Below are 24,567 nucleotides of genomic sequence, written 5' to 3' on the forward strand. Positions count from 1 at the left end.
AAACAGAATAGCGAGACTGACGACTGGGACCCTGTTTAGAACACCATCTGACAAACTACGCACCGAATTAGGATGGGACAAATTGACAACCAGAAGACAAACACATCGATTGACACTCTATCACAAATTAAGCAGACCTGATAACCACAGTACTCCAAATTATATCACAACTATCATCCCACGTACACGACAATATGACATAAACATGACACTTCGAAACGCTAGACACCATACTTTAGCTCGAACCCGGACAACAACACATCAACGCTCCTTCTTTACTCTCACAGGAAAACAATGGAATACACTGCCAGAGACCACAAAGCAATTGCCCCTCTCAGACTTCAACAAGTGGATCAAAAAACATTATTCGGCATCCAAACCACCCACATATTATTCACACGGAAGCAAAAATCTAAACATTCTTCACACCAGACTAAGGACTAACATGACACAGTTAAATTCTCATTTATACAAAATTCAAAAAACCGACTCTCCAGCTTGTCTGTGCGGTTTCCCTCAAGAAAGTACAGCACACTTTATCTGCTCATGCCCATTATACACACGACAAAGAGACGAAATGAACCAAAATATATCCCGAAGCCTACAATCCAACTTTACACTTCAACCTAAAACCATCCAACTGGAAATCCTCCTGCACGGCTCAGGCCTCGACGGTGTCGGCGGTCGGGCGGTGGCACGCCACTTCCAAAAATTTATACAAGATACTCACAGATTCTCATGCGTTTTCTAACTTCATCCAGGGACCTGGCCGGGCGCGGCCTCCTGGCGGGGCGTGCGGGGGCGGTGGCTGCGGGCGGTGGCCGGCGACGGGGCGGCGGTCGGGCGAACTTCTGACTGAGCGTATGTTCGAAGTATGAGAGATGATGAATGTGTTCAGGCGTGTACGTATGTATGTAAGTATGTTTGTATGTATGTGTATGCATGCATGTATGTGTATGTATGTAAGTATGCATGTATGTGTGTCTGCGCTTGTATTATACATATTTCCGGTGCACTGCATCACAAGAGTTGGCACCGAGATTTAAGCCCTTTGGCTTTTGTGCCTCCTCTTATTTCACTATATATTATGCGTTTAATTTGTATTACCAATAAACAGTTGGAAAGGAAAAGCTATGAGCTGTCGCTTAGCCGCAGCTAATTCGCATTGAACACCTTGGATAAATGGTGCTGAGACACGCGATTTCAGTGTACTACGAGCGAAGAATTGGCGCTTTCCGAGCCGGCGATTTCAGGTTGACGGCACGGGTCGGTGTTGAACCTTGTGTAAATTATAATAGGGATATTATAATACCTACTCATCCGGGGTCGCAATATGAAGGTCTGTGGTTATCATTACAAAAACCAGCTTTAAGGTTTTTACAGCAATGTCGACTCCTGACGTAAATTATCGTGACCAGTTTTCTAAACTTTGGTGCTCGCCACTTCAAAATGTTTGCACCTCATTCCATTGAAACGTTTTCAGCCAGAAGCGGCATTTCATGGCCTCTCATGACTTTTTTTTCCATGTATTACACAAATACAACAAATACAAGCAGTAACGTAAACGTATCGCTGGCCTGCTTTCTAGCGCGCGAACCGCTGGCTCCCTAACCGATCATAGCATGACTCGAACACACGCTGGGGGGGGGGGGGGGGGCAAACACACATTGAAAGGGTCTAGTGGCTGGGAGGGGGCGGCGGGCAGCGGGGAGGCAAGGCCCCAGCGGGGGCAGCAGGCGCTTGCCCGCAGCCAGCGACGAGTGCACCTCACACGACTGCATCGACGACGGTAGCAATGCCTCAATAGGGGCGGCAGCAGCAGCCGACCGGCGGTCGGCGGGTCAGCAGCGGGCGGCGTCAAAAGTCTCTGGTGCGGCGGCGGCGGATGTGCACGGCGGATAAGTATGGATGGATGTTGGAAAGTAGAGGATCTAGCGGTAGTTATCCTAATATATTTAAAAGCGTACCCCACTTCTCTATTACCTCTCCCGTCGCCTGTCGCTTGAGAGCGGCGCCCTTTTCTTTCATCGCTTCAGATTTTAGTAGAGAAATGAATAATTGTTTACTAGGCGCTTGAGATTTGTATTTTGCTGTTGTAATCGTATATTTAAACAAAGTTATTATTAATATTTGTATTTTACTTAGCTTCTCTATTGTAGGGAAGAAGAAGTTCGCAGTGTCAATGCAAATTTCCACGCGAAATTCTTCCCTTAAGTAAATTTTCGTCTCTGATATGAAATTTTGTACAATAGCACAATCCCACAGCATGTGTTTAAGAGTTTCATCATTATTCATGCAGAAAGTGCATCGCGCGTCATCTGCTATCCCGATTCGTTGTAAGAATGTATTTGTAGCTATTATACGGTTTGTTATGCGGTAGTGTAAACTTTGTAGATACGTATTCTTTGTTGAAGCTAGCACGTCATGCATAGTTGCATGATTTATCATGCCTACGTCCCTTGTCCATTTCTGTTCAAGTTTACTGTTTTCGCCGCTCTTCTTTTTGCGCAAGGCGTTGACAAGACTCTCATATACTATTCGTGATGTTTTACTTCTTTGGGAAAGCAAAGCGATTTGAAATGGAAGTATTGGGCATATTTTATTTTTCATTTTACAGTTGATGTTTGTGATGTGAGCTGATATATTCTTTGTCAAAGAGGCATAGCATAAGTACGGTTTGTTATGCGGTAGTGTAAACTTTGTAGATACGTATTCTTTGTTGAAGCTAGCACGTCATGCATAGTTGCATGATTTATCATGCCTACGTCCCTTGTCCATTTCTGTTCAAGTTTACTGTTTTCGCCGCTCTTCTTTTTGCGCAAGGCGTTGACAAGACTCTCATATACTATTCGTGATGTTTTACTTCTTTGGGAAAGCAAAGCGATTTGAAATGGAAGTATTGGGCATATTTTATTTTTCATTTTACAGTTGATGTTTGTGATGTGAGCTGATATATTCTTTGTCAAAGAGGCATAGCATAAGAACGTCATTTTAATGTTGTATGCTTGTCTGATCTGTTCTTTGTTCAATAACGAGCCTGTTTCGTTGCAAAATAAATCGGCGATAAACCGTAATCCTTTATTGTCCCATTCCTTGACAATGGTCTTTTGAAATCTTGTATATTCTGAAAACCATAGTTTAGCGGACAAAATGTCATTCTTATCAGTAATATAGGTTTTACAAAATGTGGCCCATGCATTGAGGACGTCCTTCCAAAAATTGTTTCGAAGTTTTTTAGCTACCTCCAACAATTTCAAAGTCCCGAAACAAGCCACCTTTTCTATAGGTGGAAGCATTCCTCTTGCGACCTTAGCCCACGATGTCTTCTGGTCCGCCCAATATAATCTTTTCAGCCAGGACGTTTTTAAACTCGACACAAATGACGAAATTTCTACCATTTTTAGGCCACCTTTCAGATAGTTTTGTACAAACGCTGATCTTTTAACTTTATCAGGTCCATTATTCCAAATAAAACCGAATATAAGTCTGTTTATGTGTTTAATATACTGTTCACTTGGATCTGGGAGCGAAGTAAGTACGTGTACCATTTTGGAAATAAGTAATGCTTTTGTTACTGTTATTTTCCCTATTAGAGTTAAATGTCTTCTCCGCCATTGTGCTATTTCTCTGACAATATTTGGTAAAATACGGTCCAAGTTATTGGCTGTTATGTTCTCGTTTGATTTATTGAATAATATTCCTAGAACTTTAAGCTGATTTACGACAGTCACCCCCAACTCCGTGAGAGCGGTTTCCTGGATATTTCTACCAATTGGGAGACATTTTGTTTTTTCTAGGTTCAGTTTAAGCCCGCTGACATCAGTAAAACTGGTCAGCTCTTGTATGACACCACTTATTGAGCTTGTTTCCGGGCTTGAAAAGAGAACTAGGTCGTCGGCATATTGCGACACTCGCACCTCTGTTTGTCCAGAAATTTGTATGCCTTTTATGAGTTTCGAATCGTTTAACTGGTTCGCGAGAGGTTCTACTATCAAATTAAATAAATAGCCTGACATAGGATCCCCTTGTCTGATGCCTCTTTCCATTGTGATTTTTGGGCCAAGAAAACCATCGAGGAGAATGCGAGAGTGTAATGCTGGATTGAGGTAAAGAGTTTTAATGAGTTTTCTGAAATATATCCCGAAGTTGTACTTATCTAGCGCTGACGATACAAATTCCCATGAAATTGTGTCGAAGGCAGCCTCGAAATCTATCGCCATCACTATACCAGATGTTGAAGAATTATTTAGATGCTCAATGACATCGTACATTACTCGGGTATTTTCTCCAATGAAGCGGCCTTTGATGTATGCGGTTTGGGATGGTGAAATAAGTTTCTGTATGACACTTTTTATTCTATTGGAGATGGCTGCAGATATTATTTTAAAATCGACATTAAGGAGTGTAATCGGTCTCCATCCTTTTGTCGATTTCTGCTGGGATCCTGGCTTTGGAATAAGTTTAACAATGCCCATGCTATGCGAGTTAATATTTTGCCCTTTTTCAAATCTTTCAATCCAAGCACGGTAGAGAAAACCACCCAAATAAACCCAAAATTGTTTGAAGAAATCAGCTGTAAACCCATTAGCCCCGGGAGACCTCCCTTTCTTCATACTCATTAGGGCTATGTACAATTCTTCTTTTGATATAGGTCTATCTAAGTTACTCTTTTCATTTTCAAGTATTTTACGTTTAATGTTTCTGTCGAGGTACGTATTAGGGTCTGCACTCATGTGCTTCTTTTTGTATTTATTTTGAAGATTATCCGAAAAGTGTTGAAGTATTTCTTCTGTGTGTGTTATAATCTTTTCCTCAAGTTCTATGACCTGAACTGAATTTTTAATTGCATTCCGTTTTTCAAGTGACAGAAAATATTTTGTACATTTTTCGCCGTCTTCGTACCAGTTTACTTTCGACCTTCTTATCGAGCCTTCTATGCGCGGTCTACGTATATCCTCTAGAGACTTCTGTAATTCCTCCAAGTGTTTAAAACCGCAGAGATTTGGTTGGGCGTCTAACGCTGTTTTCAATTCGCTTATTTTGTTCGTTATTTTAGTTTCTTGTTCTCTGAAGTTTCTTGCTCTTCGTTTTGAAAATTTTACTGTTTCACCCCTGATAAGCATCAGCCATCAACAATGTTTCGTAAAATAAGCTACAGTCAATTGTAAGTTCTATTGAATCGAAGTTCTTGTGATTTTCGACGAACTCCACAGAGTATATTGGAACAGCATATTGTTTAACGGCGTCAACAACCACATTTTCGATAAGGCTTAGGTAATTTTTATCTTCCAACAACAATTCGTTAAACATCCATAATCCAGGTCCTTTTTTCTTTTCGGTGATATTTATCTGCATTGTGACTATACTATGATCTGATCGATAGCCTGCCTGGATGGTACTGGCAATGAGCTGTGCAGTCATATGTTCGCTGATAAAAAACATATCCAGTCGTCCAAATTTGTATGGATTGACCTTGGACCAGGTGTATGATTTTTGCCTGGATTTATCTGGGCCCATGCATCTACCAGACCCTGTTCTTCAGTTACCTGAATAAATGCATCTCTCGCTTTTGGGTTATTTTGCTGTAAGTAGTTTGAATCATTTTTAAAGTCGACAACAAAATTGAAATCTCCAGCGATTATTACGTTTTCTATCGAGATTCTATCAAGTTTATCACAAATATTGTAAAAGAATAAAGGCCGGTCGTCGTTTGGTCCGTAGACGTTAATTAGCGTGTATGTAGGTATTCATAAACATTTCGAAGACAATAATGTTGTAATTTCCTGTCGGGCAGTGCTCTTCATAAATAATTTTGTGTTGGGTTCGTAAATTAAAGAGAATTGATGTGCCTCTACTGTTGAACGTTCCAAACGAATGATAACATCGGCCGGGCCATAGCGTATTGAAAAACGGAGCTTTTCGCTTCGTTAAGTGTGTGTCTTGTAAAAAGTACACGTCATATTGAAGGTTATTCAAGTAATCAAGAACATCTCGCCTTTTCTCTGAACTGCCCAATCCTCGGCAGTTGAAAGTCAAGCACTTTAGTTCACCCATTGTTGACAATTTGGAAATGGTACGGTGCTGATAAATGACTTGACATTGCTATCATAAACTGTTGAGGGTTTGGGGGTGGGAGAAGATACAAGAGGAAGGAAATGTCTCGGCAAAAGCCAATCATACCGCCGCCGCCAGCACACCGAGAAGAGTAGACAGCCGCACCGCGCCGATCTCCGCCGTCCGCCGGGCCGGACCGCACCACCGCCAGCGCCATCAGACAGCGCCCCGCCGCCGGCATCGCCGAGGACGGACCGCCACCGGCCGCAGACGCACGCCACGCCGCCGGCGCCGCCGACGCCATCGCCTCCACCAGCCGCACCACGCAGCCCACCGCCACCGGGCGAGCCCGCGCATCAGGTAACGAGTCCGTGTCTCTCACTGTGGGATGAGACACAGATATAGGTACGCCAGAAACTGCATCTAACACACGCGCAAAATAGGAAATACACACATACAAACAATGTGAGGCTAGACACACCAAATTTATTCCGCATGATTACGCAATAATGTATCATACTAGAAATGCCGACCTCAAACCATGCTGGAATTACACGGAACCATGGTATGTTGCCGTTAATCCATGCTACAAACATATCTTTCTCTAACTGATTGAAAAGGCGGGAAAAGAACGAAACAAGACTATCGCGCATCTCAACACAATTTATGACTCGGTACATGTAGGAAAACTGGTTCAGTTTTTGCTTGCAAAGCCCAGCTGACGCACCTTCTCCATAGAGTCAACGCGAGTGCTAGTGCCGAACTTAATCGTTTTGCAGAACACATGGCCCCACCTGGTGTATCGTGGTGGCTGCTGTGGTCACACCCCGCTCTATAGCCTGGAGCCGCCGCTGAGCCGGCGCCGGTATCGTATGCAGTCTGGGCTGTGGCCGCCCGGGCCACCGCCGCCCCGCTCGCTGAATACAGTTCTCGGCTGGTACTGGTGGCGTCTGCACCCTGGGGTTCGTAAGCCAAGCAAGCAAGCACACAAACATGGCGCAGCCTGCCTTCTGAACTTGCCGTGCCACTCATCAAGCAAGCATAAACAAGCGTTAGTGACTTTTTTTGTGAAGCGTGCATCTAATTATTGTGATTTTTATCTGCCGTTATTGAAGACCTTCGTGTAGCTGCTGTGCTGCATCGTCACTCAAGATGCCTGGTTTCCATCCACCAGAGGACTTTGACTTCACCTCTCCTGAAAAGTGGCCGGCGTGGCGTGATCGCTTCATCCGCTACCGACTGGCATCGGGACTTCACAAGGAGGACGGTGATGTACAAGTAGCTGCGTTGATCTATAGCATGGGCCCCCAGGCCGAGCATATCGTGTCAACTTTTAAGCTAACTGCTGAGCAAAGCAAAGATTTTGATTTTGTGCAGAGCAAGCTTGACGAGTATTTCATTCCGAGACGGAACTTCGTTGCAGAACGTCACAACTTCGAGCTCCGATGCCAAGGGTCACACGAGACCAACGAATCGTATATCAGGGCATTGTTCTCTCTCGCCGAGCATTGTGGCTTTGCAGACGCTGACGAGCGGATCCGGGATCGTCTCATATCAGGGATGTTCGACAGGGAGCTGTCCCGCAAGATCCAGCTCAAATCGCTCGAGGAAGAGGTGTCGATGAATACCGTCATTACTATGATGCGTAACGTCGAAATCGTAAGCAGCCGTGACAGCTCCGGTCCATTTGATGTCAACAGGGTTCAAGCACCGACGCAGTACGGACAGCCGCGCCAGCAGCCACAGCACGCCCGTCAGCGCCAGCGTGGCCATCAGCAGCAGCACCAACGGCGCCAGCAGCACGGGCGACAGCAGCAGTCACCTGTAACGCAGCCACGACAGCAAGCGCGTCACATCGACTCTGCAACAACATGCAGGTATTGCGGGAGAGAGCGGCATGCTTCACCGAGGGACTGTCCCGCTAAGGGAAAAGTTTGTTCCAACTGTCAGAAAATGGATCACTGTCGCAGCCGTCTGCCGATCACCTAGCGTCAGGCAGATAGAGCGTACAGAATCAAGCGAGCCGTTAGCGCCACATGATGCTTTCGTTGGTGAAATCGACAAAGCGTGCGCGCCGTGGAGAATCACAGTCAGTCTCTGCGGTCAGGAGGTCACCTTCAAAGTTGATTCTGGTGCCGACGTTAGCATTCTGTCTTTGAAAACCTACCAGCGACTGAACCTGCCCTCCCTTGAGCATGCCTCAAGCACGCTCACTAGCGTCGGTGGCGTGCTAACCGTAAAAGGAAAGCTGCATGGGACAATCATGTTCAAAAGCAAAGTGGAGTCGGAGGTGTTCTATGTAGTGGACTCAGCAGATAACCTCCTCTCCCGGTCGGCGTGCTCGCGTCTGGGTGTTCTCCAGTTCACAGGAGAGGTGCATGAAGACGTCTTCGGAGAAGCAGGTCTCATGAAGACGGCACCGATCAGCATCCGGCTACGCGAGGATGCCGTCCCGGTCGCTCTCTCCACAGCAAGACACGTCCCCCTGCCGCTGATGAAGCCAGTGGAGGAGGAGCTGAAGAGAATGGAAGAGCAGGGCATCATCGTACCAGAGACTGAGCTCACAGACTGGGTATCCGCGCTCGTCCCCGTTCCGAAGAACAGTGGTGTCCGGATCACAGTTGACTACAAAAAGCTGAACCAAGCCGTAAAGCGTGAGATCTTCCCGATCCCGACCCTGGAGCACCTGACGTCCAAGCTGGGCGGTGCGACACTGTTCTCCAAGCTGGACGCTTCTTCTGGCTTCTACCAGATCCCGTTGGACCAGGCAAGCTCCAAAATGACTACGTTCATCACACCGTTCGGCAGGAAGAGGTTCCTGCGCCTGCCGATGGGAATCTCACTGGCTCCGGAGTGCTTCCAGCGAAAGATGCAAGAGATGCTGGATGGACTGCCTGGAGTCATCGTCTACATGGACGACACGCTGGTTTTTGGAGATGCAAGCAACCATGACGCACGTCTCGAAGCCGTCATCAGAAGAATCCATGAATCTGGCCTCAAGCTGAACAAGACGAAATGTGAGTTCCGAAGGGACGAGGTCAAGTTTCTTGGCATGAAGATAAGCAAGAATGGCATCACCGTGGACGACGAGAAGCTCGAAGCGATACAGCAGCTCCAGCAGCCAAAGAACGTCACAGAGCTCCGGTCTCTGCTAGGGGTGGTCAACTACCTCTGCAGGTTCGTCCCGCACATCCAGGAGCGCCTAAGGCCCCTCAACGATCTGCTGAAAAAGGACGCTGCGTGGAACTGGACGCCTCAGCAGCAGCAAGCACTGGATGATGTGAAAGCAGCCGTCACGTCCGCTCCAGTCCTGGCGTTCTACGACCCAGCGCGTGAGACAGTGGTCAGCGCAGACGCAAGCAGCTACGGAATCGGAGGATGCATCCTTCAGAAGCATGGTTCCATCTTCAAGCCCGTCGCATTCTGCAGCAGAAGTCTGACGGACACAGAGACGAGGTGGGCCCAGATTGAAAAGGAACTACTCGCTGCAACTTGGACATGCGAGAAGATGCACATGTTCCTGTCTGGACTGCCGTCGTTCGACCTACAACTGGATCATAAGCCACTGATCCCGCTCATCAACACGAAAAATCTCGTAGATGCGCCAATCAGGTGTCAGCGCATGCTCATGCGACTGATGCGTTACAACGCAACAGCGGTGTTCATTCCAGGGAAGCAGCACCTGGTACCTGACTTCCTCTCGCGTCACCCACTCCAGAAGCACGATGCGATCGGCGCTGTGCTACAGGAAGACGTCCACAACTTCTGCAGGAGGGTCTTCGATGACCTACCCGCCACACCGCAGCGTCTGGTGGAGATCAGCAGGGCACAACAGGCAGATGAACTCCTCCAGCGCGTGGTTCAGCAGACTCTCTCTGGCTGGAAGGAGGGAGCAAAGCACTCCGACATGCTGGACTACTTCGCCGCGCGTGGAGAAATCAGCGTTCTCTACCTGACAAGCGGCACACTGCTGATGTACGGCCGCTGCATCATCATACCGCCTAGTCTGCGTGAAGAGATGCTCAACCGTCTACACGACGACGGTCACTTCGGGCTCAACAAGTGCCGCCAGCGAGCAGCAGAATCCGTCTGGTGGCCCAAGATCAGCATCGACTTGAAGCGCCACGTCGAGCACTGCGCGTTCTGCCAAGTGCACGCGCCCTCCCAGCACGCTGAGCCACTGGTAACGACTCCAACGCCGTCAAGACCGTGGACTCACATCGCAGCAGACATCTTCCACTTCAACAACAGCAACTGGCTCGTGACTGTGGACCTCTTCAGCAGGTATCTGGAAATTCAACGCTTGCCCAGCCTCACAAGCACCGCAGTCATCGAGCGGCTGAAGCGCCTGTTCTCCAGACTGGGGATACCGGATCTGATGACAACAGACGGAGGAACGCAGTTCACTTCCAGCTCATTCGCCGACTTCGCAGCGTCGTACGGCTTCACACATCGCGTCACTGACCCGCACACGTCATCAAGCCATAAGCAAGCACACAAAGGAGAAAGGAGAAACAGGAGTCAACCGTCAATCAGAGGCGAGGCGCCCGCAACCTGCCTCCGCTGCATCCCGGCGCCAGAGTCCGGATCAAGACAGAAAAGGGCAGCTGGTCGGAGCCCGCCATCGTCACGCAGAGGCTCTCCAGACGCAGCTATCTGGTGGAGCTGGGCGGCTGCCAATATCGCCGCAACCGACGGCACCTGCTGCTGATCCCTTCTGTTCCGTTACAGGTCCCGGCACAGCACGGAACCGGGCAACGGGCAGCACCAGTGCCACCTCCGGTGGTGCCGCCGACATCCGTGGCAGTACCACGCCCGGTGGTGACGCCACCACCACCACAGCAGCTTCCGCCAGCTGCGCCGTCGCCTGAGCCGGCGACGTCTCCGCTGGCACCCGTTCCACCATCAGTGCAGCCCGCTGACGACCCTGTACACGTTAGCCCTCGTAAAACTCGCAGCGGTCGGATTTTCGGGGTTTAAGAAAACCAGCTTTGTGCTTGGAGTACAGCTTAGCTTTATATAGGAGATCTTATTAGCACACGCGTAAGAGGGGGAGATGTATCGTGGTGGCTGCTGTGGTCACACCCCGCTCTATAGCCTGGAGCCGCCGCTGAGCCGGCGCCGGTATCGTATGCAGTCTGGGCTGTGGCCGCCCGGGCCACCGCCGCCCCGCTCGCTGAATACAGTTCTCGGCTGGTACTGGTGGCGTCTGCACCCTGGGGTTCGTAAGCCAAGCAAGCAAGCACACAAACACCTGGTAAATACTGTGTAGACCTTGCCAGCTTTTCTTGCCGCTAGAAGCGAGTGGTAGATGTGGTTCTTCTCTTCGGTGAGGCTCTCGTTGATGAAGAGATCGCCTCTTCCACGTAGTTCCATTCGCCGGGTCATCAGCTGTTCTCTGACCGAACCGGCTCCGGACCGCACAAAACGGATGATAACACGATTGTTCGGTCCTGGGAGGCGATGGGCCCGGTCGATGTCAGCTTCTGTGAAGCTCAGGTCTCTGAAGCGCTCACGGATGACGCCGTCGACGAGGCCGTTGATGTCTTCTTCTCTTGCGTTCCGGTCACTGAGCCGGGGCTCGCGCTCAGCGCCGCCGCCGCCCGGCCGACCGGCGCCGGCCGGTCCGCCGCTCCGGTCGGACGGGGCCGGCGAGTCCGCGCCCCGGGGCGCCGACCTGTCACTCGGCGGCAGGGGCGCAGCCAGGCGCCGGTCGGGGTGGGGCGCTAAGGCACGCCCGGAAAGGATGAGGCACGGAATACGAGAGTTCATTTCGGCCTTCTCAGCTCTGTCGTGCAATCGTTGCATCTCCTCTCGCGTCTCTTGCAATTCAGAGGACATTTTCTCCATTTCGATGTCCTTGGCGTTGACGTGCTCTTCCAAGTCATGGATTCGGTTGTTCAGAGCTTCAAACTTTGACAGCAGGCTTTCTTTGAAGTCGTGGAGCTCTCTGGACAAAAACAGTGACAACCGGTTTTCAAGGCCCTCCATTGCGTCTTCAATCAACGTCTTTACTTCACCAGTCGTCTGTCGGGGTGGGCGTCAGGCTGTCGTCTCTTCCCTGCTGGAGCCGAGTCGCCAGACTCAGAGCGATCGCGCTTGTTCGCGTTGTCGTCATAACTTCTGACGAGTTCGCTGACTGATGACCCTCTCCGTAGAGACTTGTCATTGCCCACTACTGCTGCAACCTCCTCACCGTCACTCATTCGAGACATCGTGCCTCGGTCACGCACAGTCGCGATCACGGGTCACCGCTCTTCCAGTCACAACCCCCGCCTGGAGTCGCCTGGGCGCGGAGCGCGGCGCGGGACGTCCGGCGCGGCCGGCGGTCACCGAGGAACTGACCTCTCATGACACTACCTTTAAAGCGTACAGCGATCAGCGATAGTGAGAATGAACCTACCTACATGTACATAATGTAGGTAACCTGCTATATGAGGTTGCGTTAAGACCTCTCATGACTTAACGCAACCTCAAATAGCAGGTTACCTACATTATGTACATGTAGGTAGGTTCATTCTCACTATCGCTGATCGCTGTACGCTTTAAAGGTAGTGTGCCAGCTTTCCTGGACCGTATGGAGTTAATGGCCCAGATAAGGAGAACCGGATTTTTAGAACTTATCCATACCTTCAAAACTCATGGAAACGTCTTAAATTCTTCAAATTTTGAGTACCCCAGTGCGATATTCGCCCCGACGGGTTGTCGGTCGTACCCCAACCACATTTCACACCACTATGAACAATAAATGCACACACTGAAATCGCTATTACCGATATGCTCATCCAATCAAGTTTCGATAAACCCGTTCATCATCATCTCCTGCGGTTTCGAACACGCCTGTTAGGTGGTGCGGTAGACCGCGTCCAAAGCCAGGGCCCCGGTAACGTGAGGTAGCCGAGTCGGGGCAGCGTGCGCTGACCCAAGCCGGGGCCGCGCGTCCTCCCGGTGTCATGTGATAGCCCGGGACTGCCCGCGGGGATGCGGTAGACCGCGCCCAAAGCTGCGGCCCCGGCTTGGGTCAGCGCACGCTGCCCCGACTCGGCTACCTCACGTTACCGGGGCCCTGGCTTTGGGCGCGGCTTCTGCTCATACTTTGTGGTGCGGTGGGTGGTGCGTCGGGCCGCGCGCTCTGACTTCGGCCAAGAAAAATGCGTCAGCTGATCATTGTCATTTCTGCCACTTGCGTGTGGTGAAATGGGGTCATAACTTAAGAGACGGCTTTTTCATATCAATTATTTTACATAAAATCATATTTCAAACCATAAACAATGTTCGACAGCCAAATAAAAGAAACAATACCAATACAGGCTTACAGTTTAAGGTCGACATTGTGTTGTCTACGATTAGACAGCTGATAACTCATTCCCGTACGTCGTAACTCTATAATGACCTTTGCTTATTGTCACATGTGCGCCGCATTCGCGATTGTTGCCGACGCCTGTTTGCAGGTCAGCCCACTACAGTTGTTATACATATCGAAAAACCGATAAACTTTTAAGCGAAAAAGGCACTATTCCAGGCCCATTTTTGATTTTTTTGCGATATTAGGTAAAAACAGAAGCTTCTTATCCTAGGAAAAATAAAATGGGAAATCTTTCAAAGGTGGCACACTACCTTTAACCCTATTAGTGACAGGCTCCTGGCTACATTATTTGCGGCCATGGCTCATTTTAATTCTGTTCTTTTTCTGATTTGATTGCATCTTTGTGACATGGAAAATTACGAGCATAAGCAAGATACAAAATTGACCCCCCCCCCCCCCCATAAAAACAAAGGGGTTGTTATTCGTCCTTCGCTTGATTCTCAAAAATAGTTAGGATAAGAAGGTTTCGAACGGCAAACATTCTTCTTAGGCACAGGTTAACTCAGTCGCGTCATCTCGAAGGCCTCAATTTAAAAAACTCCCGCGTAAACCTGGAAAATGCTTACCGAAATGTCACTGGCGAACTAAGTTTGTTCAATGCAGCGGCTAACGTATTGTTAGGTATTAGCACAGTTATTTGCATTTTGTCGTGCTGTTAAAACTTTTACTATATATACCTTGTTGTGTCGTCCTTAACCTTCGCCCCGTTGGGGGGGGGGGCAATTTGGCCCCCCCCCTGTGGTTTTTCCTGAATAGCAAGAAAACGGCGGCGCGCAGCGCCGCCAAATTTTCAGTACCTTCCCGGGCATCAATTTGACACCTTCACACCAAATTTCAAGTCTTAGGTCACCTTAGGTCTGGAGTTATTGAGGTCAAACTGAGGTCATGTTCGAGCAAAAATGAGCAAAAAACATGCAATCTTGAAACGCTCACCAAATCTACAGTTACCAAGCAATTTCAAAGTTCTTTATATGGTCTAGTAGACAAAAAACGGCGCTACAAAAGTGCTACCTCGGATTTTTAAAATTTTGGGTTTTTGACCCCCAAAAAGTAAAAAAAAAATGATTTTTTAGAAAAACTAAAAAAAAATCCGAATTTCGAAAAAACCGGAATATATGTGATAAATGATGCGCTCTTCTATATACATACCAAGGCCCTATATACCAGGTAAGGACACCAGCCGTTTGACCTTGAACGCCGCCGGCCGGCCGATGACGTCATTGGAGGCAAGCCGGCTCGGCGGACACACAAGGCGAATGCATAACGGAGGGGCGTTGGAACGTTGCGGGAGCCGGGGAGATATTTTAATGTGGTTGCATACCACCATTGTTATGTTGATTGATCTACAGACTGCAATCTTTTAAACCTCGATGCATCCTAGGCCTGGATGGTGCGTACATTCGTGGAACGATCACCCCGTCCGACGTCCGTTGTCGAAGCTGTCATATAGTATTAAAGACACTAAGACGGCCGACGGGCAGTGGCGGCGGATTCGATTTTGGCGTGGGGGGGCAAGATCCCAGTCGAGATGATGTCATAGGCGGATCCAGAAAGGCGTTTTCGACGCTGTAGGGGACATACCCCCCCCCCCCAAAAAAAGTGTCCAAACTCCAAAAAACTCCTAGGATTTCGATCCTTACTGCTAAACAGTATAAAGCAAAAAAAAAATCCGATAAAAGTGTTATTATTAGGAAACATAAGATACGTTTTGTCTATTTCGGGCAATGCAGGGGCCAGGGGGAGAGGGAGTAAACATTTGCTTTAAATGCCCGCTCCCCATGGATCCGCCAGTGGACGAAGTAACGCTTTTCGTATTGCTGTATTAGAAAAAAGCTCCAATGGGAAAATTGTGCCATAACCCGATCGCATATCAGATGTTGAAGAACGGTGCCAAACCTTTTGAAGTAGGCGAGCGCTATTCTTCAATGAGGTAACTCGTTACCATTTCCTCTGTTCATTTTACGTTCGATTTCCATTTAGCCTTCCTTTAAAAAGTATTTCTGAGACAGACATCAACTGAAACTAGCTCACAGCGGGAGGAGACCGCTTAAACATTCAGAGACAGTCGGTCGCATCTAAACCTATTGGGACAGCGATCCGCCAGAAACTCTCCCCAAGGCAGTAGTTCGCCAACTAAGCTCACCGAGACAGGCTGTCTCGATGGGTTTATACAGTAAGCCTACAGCAAGGCTTAACTAAGGCCCAAACGCTCGTCAAGTTGGGAACGGAGGGCTGAGGCGAGGGAGTGCGGCGGCGGGCTGGGGTGAAGGAACGGTGGACTGGAACGAGAATCCAGAAGCTCTGGGTGGGGCGTTTCTTTATTAGGGCTTTAGGGTGCGCTGACTGCGGTAAGGTCCAAATTATCACACCAAATTTTGCCACGACATCTACCGTTTTAGGCACTCGAGAATCAGCGGCCAGTGATATCTGCAAAGACGAAGCATTTCCTACCCAGCTTCAGCCTGGTGTCAGGGCGCCTCAGGTGGCTTTAATTACAGTTGCACATGCCAAACGACCTCAGTGCAGCCAGTCTGTGGCCGAAACCATTCGGAACAGACTTCAAGAAAAGTGAGACAAGGTTAGTGCTATCGTTAAGTGCCATTAAAGACTTGGGCCCCGTTGGCTTGACCCACTGGAAGGTGGTAACTTTATCGGACGCTGCGGGGCATACTCATTTTTCCAAAATGCCTTAGATTTTGCTTTCGTGTTCATAGGCGGCGGAACGGGGAGGGCACCGGGGCTCCGTGATCCCCTTTGATTTTGGCATTTTAACGTTAGCCCTATGGGAGTTGTATGGAAAGAATGGGTCCAAAATTCGGCAGTGCCCCCCCCCCCCCCTTAATTGAAGGTGTTCCGCCGCTACTGTTCGTGTTTGATGCTCTTCATTCTATAGCCAGCCTTTAGACAGAGGGGGCCCACTAATGATCAGTGCCCTTACCCTCAAAAGTTTCCAACATTAATTTTTACTTTTTTAATAGTGAAAACTGAAATAAAGCGGATACTGAACTGTGAACATCCAGTTTTTACACTCGCCCCACACAAGCCTCCGAATGCCCAAAGCAGATCTCTGATGACTGGCCTTTGGGTGTCATACTGTGCATTGGTCAATGTGGTCAATGTGTACGACCTCGACGTTTACCATTTTATGCGCTGGAAACTCTTGCGCTGGACAAAAAAAAAATCAGGGGAGTGGCTTATTATGAGCGCTCATCAGTCCTAACTAAGTACCCGTAAGCGAATGGCTAGCCCTTCCCTCTCCGCTCGCTTGCGATTTGGCATTTATGTAGGTACAAATTAGCGGCAAACGACCACTGAAGGTATGAATTGCGTCTCTCGCACACTTCAAATATCTCTAAATCGAATCTGAAAAGACAAAAAATGATATAAAGCGGAAATGGTTAGCATTTACACATATTCAAAAGGCACCGTTGAACAAACCGTAGGAGCGCATAGCTGCAATATCAGGTTATGAAAATTTTCCTCATGTTTAAGGCACAAATTATGGAGGGGCAAGAATGTACGTTTGCCCCTCCTCCAAAAGTTTTTTAGGGGACGGTGCCTCCTCTGCCACCCCGTATCCGTCGCCCCTGTAAGCGGTCACTGAATTGGCCTGGGTTGCCACTGCGTCACGTTGACGCTTATAATGCCTCCAAAACTAGGTTGAAGAGAGGAAAACTTCAGTTGAACGCGAACCCTTGCCGTTTAAGAAAGGCAGCGTATGATAAAGTATATATATAGGCATCTGGTTACATCTTCAGATGATCGAACAGAATAATCAGGTATATGGTTTCTTGCCTAAGCTTTGTCACAAATTATGGGGGGGGGGGGGGCAAAAAGATACTTTTGCCCCCCCACGAGTTTGCCAGGGGGGGCAGCTGCCCCCCCTGCCCCCCCGAATCCGCCGCCCCTGCCGACGGGTGCAATAACGGCGATCTGATCCCGTCTCTGGCGAATCTAGAGGGGTCGTAAGGACCCAGGCCGAATCTGACCGTCTATTTTTAGGGAAACGGGGTGGGAGAATTGACAACCGATGGCTTAAGAGATGATGAGAAGGGATCCCGTCGTCGATTGTTGTTTGACAGACAACACATGTTGTACTGGGCGTATGACCATCAGAGGTAATGCCTGAACGTAGGCAAGCATAATTGTTCTGTCATACTGTTTAGGAATATAGAATGGTAATGGAGACTATTGAGGATATGATCTCTACATTACAGGAATTCACTAATTACTACGGCCCATAGGGGCACCGCCGGAGCTGTTGTTTTGCCATCGGTCCCAGGCAGGGAGCTGCAGTACCCGGCGGCCAAAGCGGCCACCTCGTCGACTCGCAGGTCCTGTGGGATTCCGTGATGCATTAGTGCTTCACCCACAGAAGCACGGGCATAGCAGTAGGATGTGGGGCTAGGTGTCTGTCCACCTCTTCATTGAAAGAACAACGTATACAGCGCCTGGTCCCGCCGAAGCTCGGTATCGACCGTGACTTATTCACAACTGGCGGATCCAGGAAGCGGTCTTGGACACTGCGGGGGCTTACCCCAAAAAGGTTTCTCGGAATTAATTTAAAAAACTCGGATTTCGATTCCTTGCGCACTGCTGTGCAGTGTGATTAACCAACATTTCCTCAGAAAAGTTGTGAAGTTTTCTCTGATTCTCGAAAAGCGATTTCGGGCGCTGCCAATGTGGGGGAAGACATTTGCCCCAAATGCCTTCCCCTGGATCCGCCAGTGGGTTGCCCCACTCCGAGCTTGACTAAAAACGTCTTCAAACCCCACCAGAAACCGATGGTAAGGTGAATTTAAATCCAATAACTCATCTCTGTCTGCCAGCCTAAATATACAACACATGGTACGGCACCCGGCCCTGTCTGAGCTATGAGCCGATTGCGATATTTTCGGCTTTGCCCATCCCAAGCTCGATTAGAAACGTTCTCCTTCCCCACCCGATTGCTGATGTCAATTCAAATTCAATACCTCATCTCTGTCTGCCCGACCATAACCCATTCATTGCACACCGTTCAGCGCCCCGCCCCGCCAGAAGTATCCTAGCGCGCTGAGCACTTGCCTCCAGCCGCGTCATCGCGAGGCCCCGCGCGGCCCATAAATTAATACATTGCGCGAATAGCCGTGTCGCCCCCCTGATACATACCAAATTTCAGATCGCTATCTCGTTTTTTGGCCAAGCTATAGCGAAAAAACTGTTCAAAAAGGATGACGTCAAATTTTGAACTCAATTTTTAGCGATTCTAGACCACCTAGGGCAAGCTGGCCCCGAAGCTGGCCCCGAAGGCTGCCTGACCCACATAATCGCATTTGTCATGTAAAATGGACCATAAAACATGTATTACACGACACTTTCATATTGTGACCCCCCAGTGACCTGACCTCTGTGACCTGACCTGGTATCAGTGACCTCAAATAGCAAAATATGTGTTTGAAGAACATTTCCCCATCGATGATTTTCAATGAAATGCATTTTACTCGATTTTACAACGCATTTCTTGAAATGCCTGTAAACGGTGAAAATTCGATCTTTGACCTGACCTGTGACGTCATGGGTTTGACCTAGGTCAATAAAATTGGGTCACAAGGTAGTTCCCTGGTAGGGTTATCCAACACCGTTTGCCGCTTGTCGCTAGGTTGCGTGGTTCTCGAGATCTTAGGGGGGGCAATTTGCCCCCCCCCCCCCCCCAACAGGGCGCGTTGCTCGGCAGAGCCCAACGGGGCGCGGGACATCTGTCATTTGTTTCGTTGCAATTTTTTTTCTTTAACTGATGCGAGTCTTGTCCCCTTACATAGATAGGTATGTACGTACAGTCACCAGCAGTTGCTACCCATCACCCTCGGACGGCGGGGGAGCAAGCTACCACCGCCCCTGCGAGACTAGCGCCGCCATGCGCCAAGAAGTGGAAACACCACGTGACTGAGGCCACGTGAGGGCAGGGTCACGTGATGGAGGGGCGGAGCATAGTAGCTTTTGCGCCCGACACTAACTGAAATGCGGCGCTGTGATTGGGCGCCTTAGCATGAATGAAGCCCCGGCGCCAGAATCAGCCGTTCGCCTTATATGGAAAGTGAGCCTTTGCGTTTCACTGTTCTGTATTGGTTTGAGAGCCACGGCACCATACGAATTGTGAGCCCCTTTGAACGGGTCACCGCCCGAGGCACTGAGGCGACGGCTGTGCCGGGCAAAGTCTAGCCTGGTGGGAGAGGTGGGCCAGGGAAAGTGCGATCGAGCAGCCACTGGGACGTGGATTGGTATTATCCAACCGCGACAAACGATGTCAGTAGCCTCTTCTCGTGTCATAGACAGTGTCTATGACACGAAAAGCTAGACAATGTGGACAGTGCCCAATCAAAAGCTACTAGACGATCCAGTTAAGGAGTTGGCAAGGTAGCCAGACCAAATAAAAAGTTTTTAATTCGATTTTGGTTGACAAATGACATACAAGCCCGCTGTGATGGACCAAAAAAGGAGCTGAACAGTTCATACAACTTCTAAAAAGCTCAACGGTTTAAAAATTCAAAAGTTAAATGTTAAAATTCAGCCTGCATGTAACATTATTAAACTCTGGTCCGGCGCTGGCAGGAAGCTTATATTGCCGCTTGCAATTCCACTACGTTGTAATATAACCAATTGTTCTGTGAGAGCAGCAACTGAAAGCCCCGTTGAGGGGGAGGGCGGCGCAAAACGATCCCCTCTCTCCTTTTAAGTCGATATCTCCTAAAGTATAGCAAATGTCGGCACCAAACTTTCAAGACCCCTCCGGGCATCATTTTTACACCTTGTGACCAAATTTTCCAGAGCTCTTATGAAAGGTTAGTCACAAATGACGTCAGAGGGATGCCATGTTTTGTCATTTTCGACCCAATAAAAGATTTAGCGGGGAGAGCTTTCACGCTACAGTTTTGAAGATAACAAAAAATATTCAAGATCAGAAAGATGTAAAATAAACAGCGCTACCGAACTGCTAACTCTTATCTCTAAACAAAAATTGATTTTGACCATCAAAACTATAGAAGTATAACACCCCGAAAATACCAACAACTTTCAAAATTAAAACTGAAATATATGTTATAGAACTATCTGCTCTAGATATTCCAAACTTAAACTCGATAGCTCCATTTTTAGCAAAGTTATGGCAAGAAAGCTACTCAAAATTTATTACGTAAAATTTTCAAATTCAATTTTTAGCCGTCACAGAACACACAAAGCAAGCCAAAGACTACCTATTGGATTTCCTGTGATTAGTTGCATCGAATAGATACCCCTTTTATGCAAAATATCAACTTTGAAATTTGACCTTCTTTGACCTGACCTTGACCTGACCTCCACTCACACCGTCTACGGCCGTCTAGCTCACACCATTGAATTTTAAATGTAAAATTGGCCATAAAACATGTATCACACGACCCTAGCATAGTTGGGTTCATATTGTGACCCTAAGTGACCTGACCTCTGTGAACTGACCTGGCATCAATGACATCTTTAGGCAGCATATGTATTAGACAACCAACGCTCCATCGATGTTTTTTCGATAGCATGCGTTTTATTTGATGTGTTAACTGACTGTAACGCATTCCTTAGACTAAATCGGTGAAAACAATGCGACCTTTGACCTGACTTGTGACGTCATGGGTTGCACCTAGGTCAACGAAACCCGGTAACATGGTAGTTCCCTGGCGGGGCTATCGAACGCTCTTTGAATGTTTAAAATCGGTCGGTAACTTTCCGAGATCTCAGGTGGAGGGCGAAACGGCTGCACCACCCGATCAGGTGGTAGGGTCCGCCAATAGCCCAAGGGGGCGCGGAATATTTATTCACTCATACAGTGTCATTTATTTTGAGAGCACCTTTCTCACGCCATGACAAGGCCCTCTCGTAATAGAACGAAATGAGGAGGGTGTTTTCACGCCTCCTTTTGCACGGCTCTAAGTGTCATTGAGCTATCAACTGTCAGCGGTTTTCGGACAATGAAGTTCTTAGTTCTTACTGAATCCAATTTTATTTCAGACGATTGTCACTGTGCTAGTTTTCACTGTGCTGCGTAACGGGGAGAGCACCGGGACACCGTGCCCCCTCTGATTTTGGCGTTTCTTCATTAGCCCTATGAGCGTTGCATGGAAATAATAGGGCCAAAAGTCGGCAGTGCCCCCCCCCCCCTTAATTGAAGGTGTTCCGCCGCTACTGCATCCCGTCAACGTGGGTTTATCATAAGGATGCTAAGATTTAATTTCCGATCCGAAGCTGTAACGATGGAAAGCAAATTTGCATTTTACATGTGAAACAAGCTGACACAACTAAATATTTCCTCTCTCGCTCCCTCTCACTGATTTACCAATTGCCCTCTTTCTCATTTTACCCTCTCTGGTTTTCCTTTTCAGTTTTCTCTCTCTCTCTCTCTCTCTCTCTCTCTCTCTCTCTCTCTCTCTCTCTCTCTCTCTCTCTCTCTCTCTCTCTCTCTCTCTCTCTCTCTCTCTCTCTCTCTGTCTCTGTCTCTGTCTCTGTCTCTGTCTCTGTCTCTGTCTCTGTCTCTGTCTCTGTCTCTGTCTCTCTCTCTCTCTCTCTCTCTCTCTCTCTCTCTCTCTCTCTCTCTCTCTCTCTCTCTCTCTCTTCTCTCTCTCTCTCTTTCTCTCTCTCTCGCTCTCTCTCTCTCTGTCTCTCTGTCTCTCTCTCGCTCTCTCTGTCTGTCTCTCTCTCTCTCTCTCTCTCTCTCTCTCTCTCTCTCTCTCTCTCTCTCTCTCTCTCTCTCTCTCTCTCTCTCTCTCTCTCTCTGTCTCTCGCTCTCTTTCTCTCGCTCTGTCTCTCGCTCTCTCTCTCTCTCTCGCTCTCCCCTCTCTCGCTCTCCCTCTCTCGCTCTCGCTCTCTCCCTCTCTCTCTTTCTTTCTCTCTCTCTCTCTCTCTCTCTCTCTCTCTCTCTCTCTCTCTCTCTCTCTCTCTTTCCCTCTCTTTTTCTCTCTTTCTCTCTCTCCCTCTCTCTTTCTCTCTCTTTCTCTCTCCAGCTCTCTCCTCTCTCTTTCTCTCTCTCCCCTCTCTCTTCCTCTCTCTCTCTCCCTCTCCATCTCCCTCACTCTCTCTCTTTCCTCACAATATTCTCGACTGCCACAGCGTTGTAGAACTTGTTTCCAGACAGGTCCAGGCGCTCCCACTCCGCAGGCCCCAGCCCACACGGCCCAACCGCTCAAACACCCTCCGGCGGATGACCTCTGACCTCGGCGACCTGACCCCAGCCGACCGATCGCGTCCCTCTCCACGCCTCCGCCCCGCTTCCCCCACTACAGCTGCGTAGTAATTGTAGCGTGTGCAAAGGTCACGTGACATTATTTACTTCTGCGGCTTGTTCGGCTGACAAGAGATGGCACTAGTGGTCTGTGGATCAGAGGCGGGACTAGGTTCTACGACTTCTTGGGGCACACTTTAGGGCAGAAAAGAGGTTTTTTGGCTCCCCATCCCAAAATGCTTCGAATATACAAAAACAAGTTAGATATTCGAAAATCGGAGGACCAAACGGATCGTTTGACGTATCTTGCGCGACTGAGAATTGATCGGTCTTTAAACTACTGAACAAAAACGAGGTGATTAGTAGCAAGTGCTGGTGACTGTACATGCGTACATATCTAGTATCTACATGCTGTAGCCTGTAGAGTGTAGGTGATGCTGGGCACATTAGACCGTTACGATGGCGCTCCTTTCTCACGTGCGCTCATTTACCCGCCCTGACCGGATGTGTCAAATAATTGATGTCCCTCATTATCGGGTGTCCAGGGGCCGCGGAGGACGCGGGCGGGTCAAGGCTGCCTCCACCCTACCCACGCCTTCATCAAATAGGCAGCAGGTCTCTACCGGCGGCGGCGGTGCGGCGCCCCTCCCCTGCACGCATGTTTCACCCGAGTCTCCTGGGCGACCCGCGGCAGTTAGCGGCGCCGGGTAAATACACCACCGGCGGCCAAACGGCCCCCGCCCGCCCGGCAGCCGTCCGCCGCCCGTGGGCTGCGGCTCGGCGGGTTTGTGGCCGCAGCGCCGTGAGCCGTCGACGACCCCCCCCCCCCCGTCTGCCCCCTCCCTGCTGTCGGCGGTGTCTGACGGTGCCCCGCCGTGTGTGGCCGGCAGGACGCGGCCCGGTCCTGGTGCACGTGCCGTTCCCGTCACCGCCGTCGGCCGACTCCGTCTCGGCGTCACACTGGTTCCCGCGCAGCTGCCGAACAGGGTCGATGATCGACCAACCCGCCGGCGCCGGCGGCACAGCGGCCGTCCAGGCACCCGGCCGGCACACCCGCCTGCGGTCGGCCCCCAGAAGTCGCAGTTTATTTTGCCCGCTTTGTGTGTTTGAATTGGTTTCAGTTGCGATGACAGACGTGCTCTTGTCTTTCCCGTGTGCGCGGGCGGCCTCTGCCGCCTGTGCTATCCGAGGAGCCGATTCGTGCCTTCGTCTGCGTTGTCCTGCGTTGCGTGGTGATTGATTGCGTAATGCTTCAATTGAGCAGTGCACATGTGTTGGCAGTGTTGAGTTGTTCTTACTGTGGCCGATTGCCGAGCTGTAGGAGCGTTTTTAGATGAGCTTCTCTTCTCGAAAAGACTAAGAGTGTCGCTAGTCACGAAAAGTAGACATCGTAAGGGTATCTCCATCATTACATCTGCACTTGTGCTTAAATGAATACAATTGAGGTTTGAACGCTGCTACATTTGCATGTAAATGAAGATATTATGTAGCGGCTAGAAGTGTTATGATACCGTCAGACGTTTCAGAACTGTGCGGTGCGGTAGTGTGTCATTGATACCTATAAGCTTTTGGAGTTTCTTGTTTTACTTTAAAGAATAAAGGACAAGATCGCGTTCGTGATGCCAATTGTGTTGTGTTTTCTGTCGTGTGAACGCACGGTTCTCGTGTCCATCTGTCATTGTACATACTGTTCCATACTGCACCCATCCGACGTCTGACACATTGACGGTGAACTGTAAATTATTACTTTGATAGCTGTCCCCCGGTATTCGTTCGTCGTCGATCAGTTCTCGGCGCGCGTCTGACCTTCGGGCGGCGCGTCGTGGAGCCGTTCCGGCGGCGCTGGGCTCCTCCGGACGCTGCCGACGACTGTCGATACACGCCGCGCGACGCAGCGATGATTGCATCGATTCCGACCAGACTTACA

At 49.2% G+C, this 24,567-nt stretch overlaps 1 protein-coding gene across 1 annotated transcript in view; it reads left to right on the top strand.

Moving 5' to 3' along the window:
• Window positions 1–24,266, top strand: part of LOC122383818 (innexin shaking-B-like) — a 43,067-nt gene extending 18,801 nt beyond the window's left edge. Inside the window, exon 4 of the mRNA XM_043370601.1 lies at window positions 23,531–24,266. The gene's annotated coding sequence lies outside the window, so the exon portion shown is untranslated. The remainder of the gene's footprint in view (window positions 1–23,530) is intronic.
• Window positions 24,267–24,567: the final 301 nt, after the last annotated feature.

Source organism: Amphibalanus amphitrite, unplaced genomic scaffold, assembly GCF_019059575.1.
Source record: "Amphibalanus amphitrite isolate SeventyFive unplaced genomic scaffold, NRLGWU_Aamphi_draft 000174F_arrow, whole genome shotgun sequence".
NCBI lineage: Eukaryota > Metazoa > Arthropoda > Thecostraca > Balanomorpha > Balanidae > Amphibalanus > Amphibalanus amphitrite.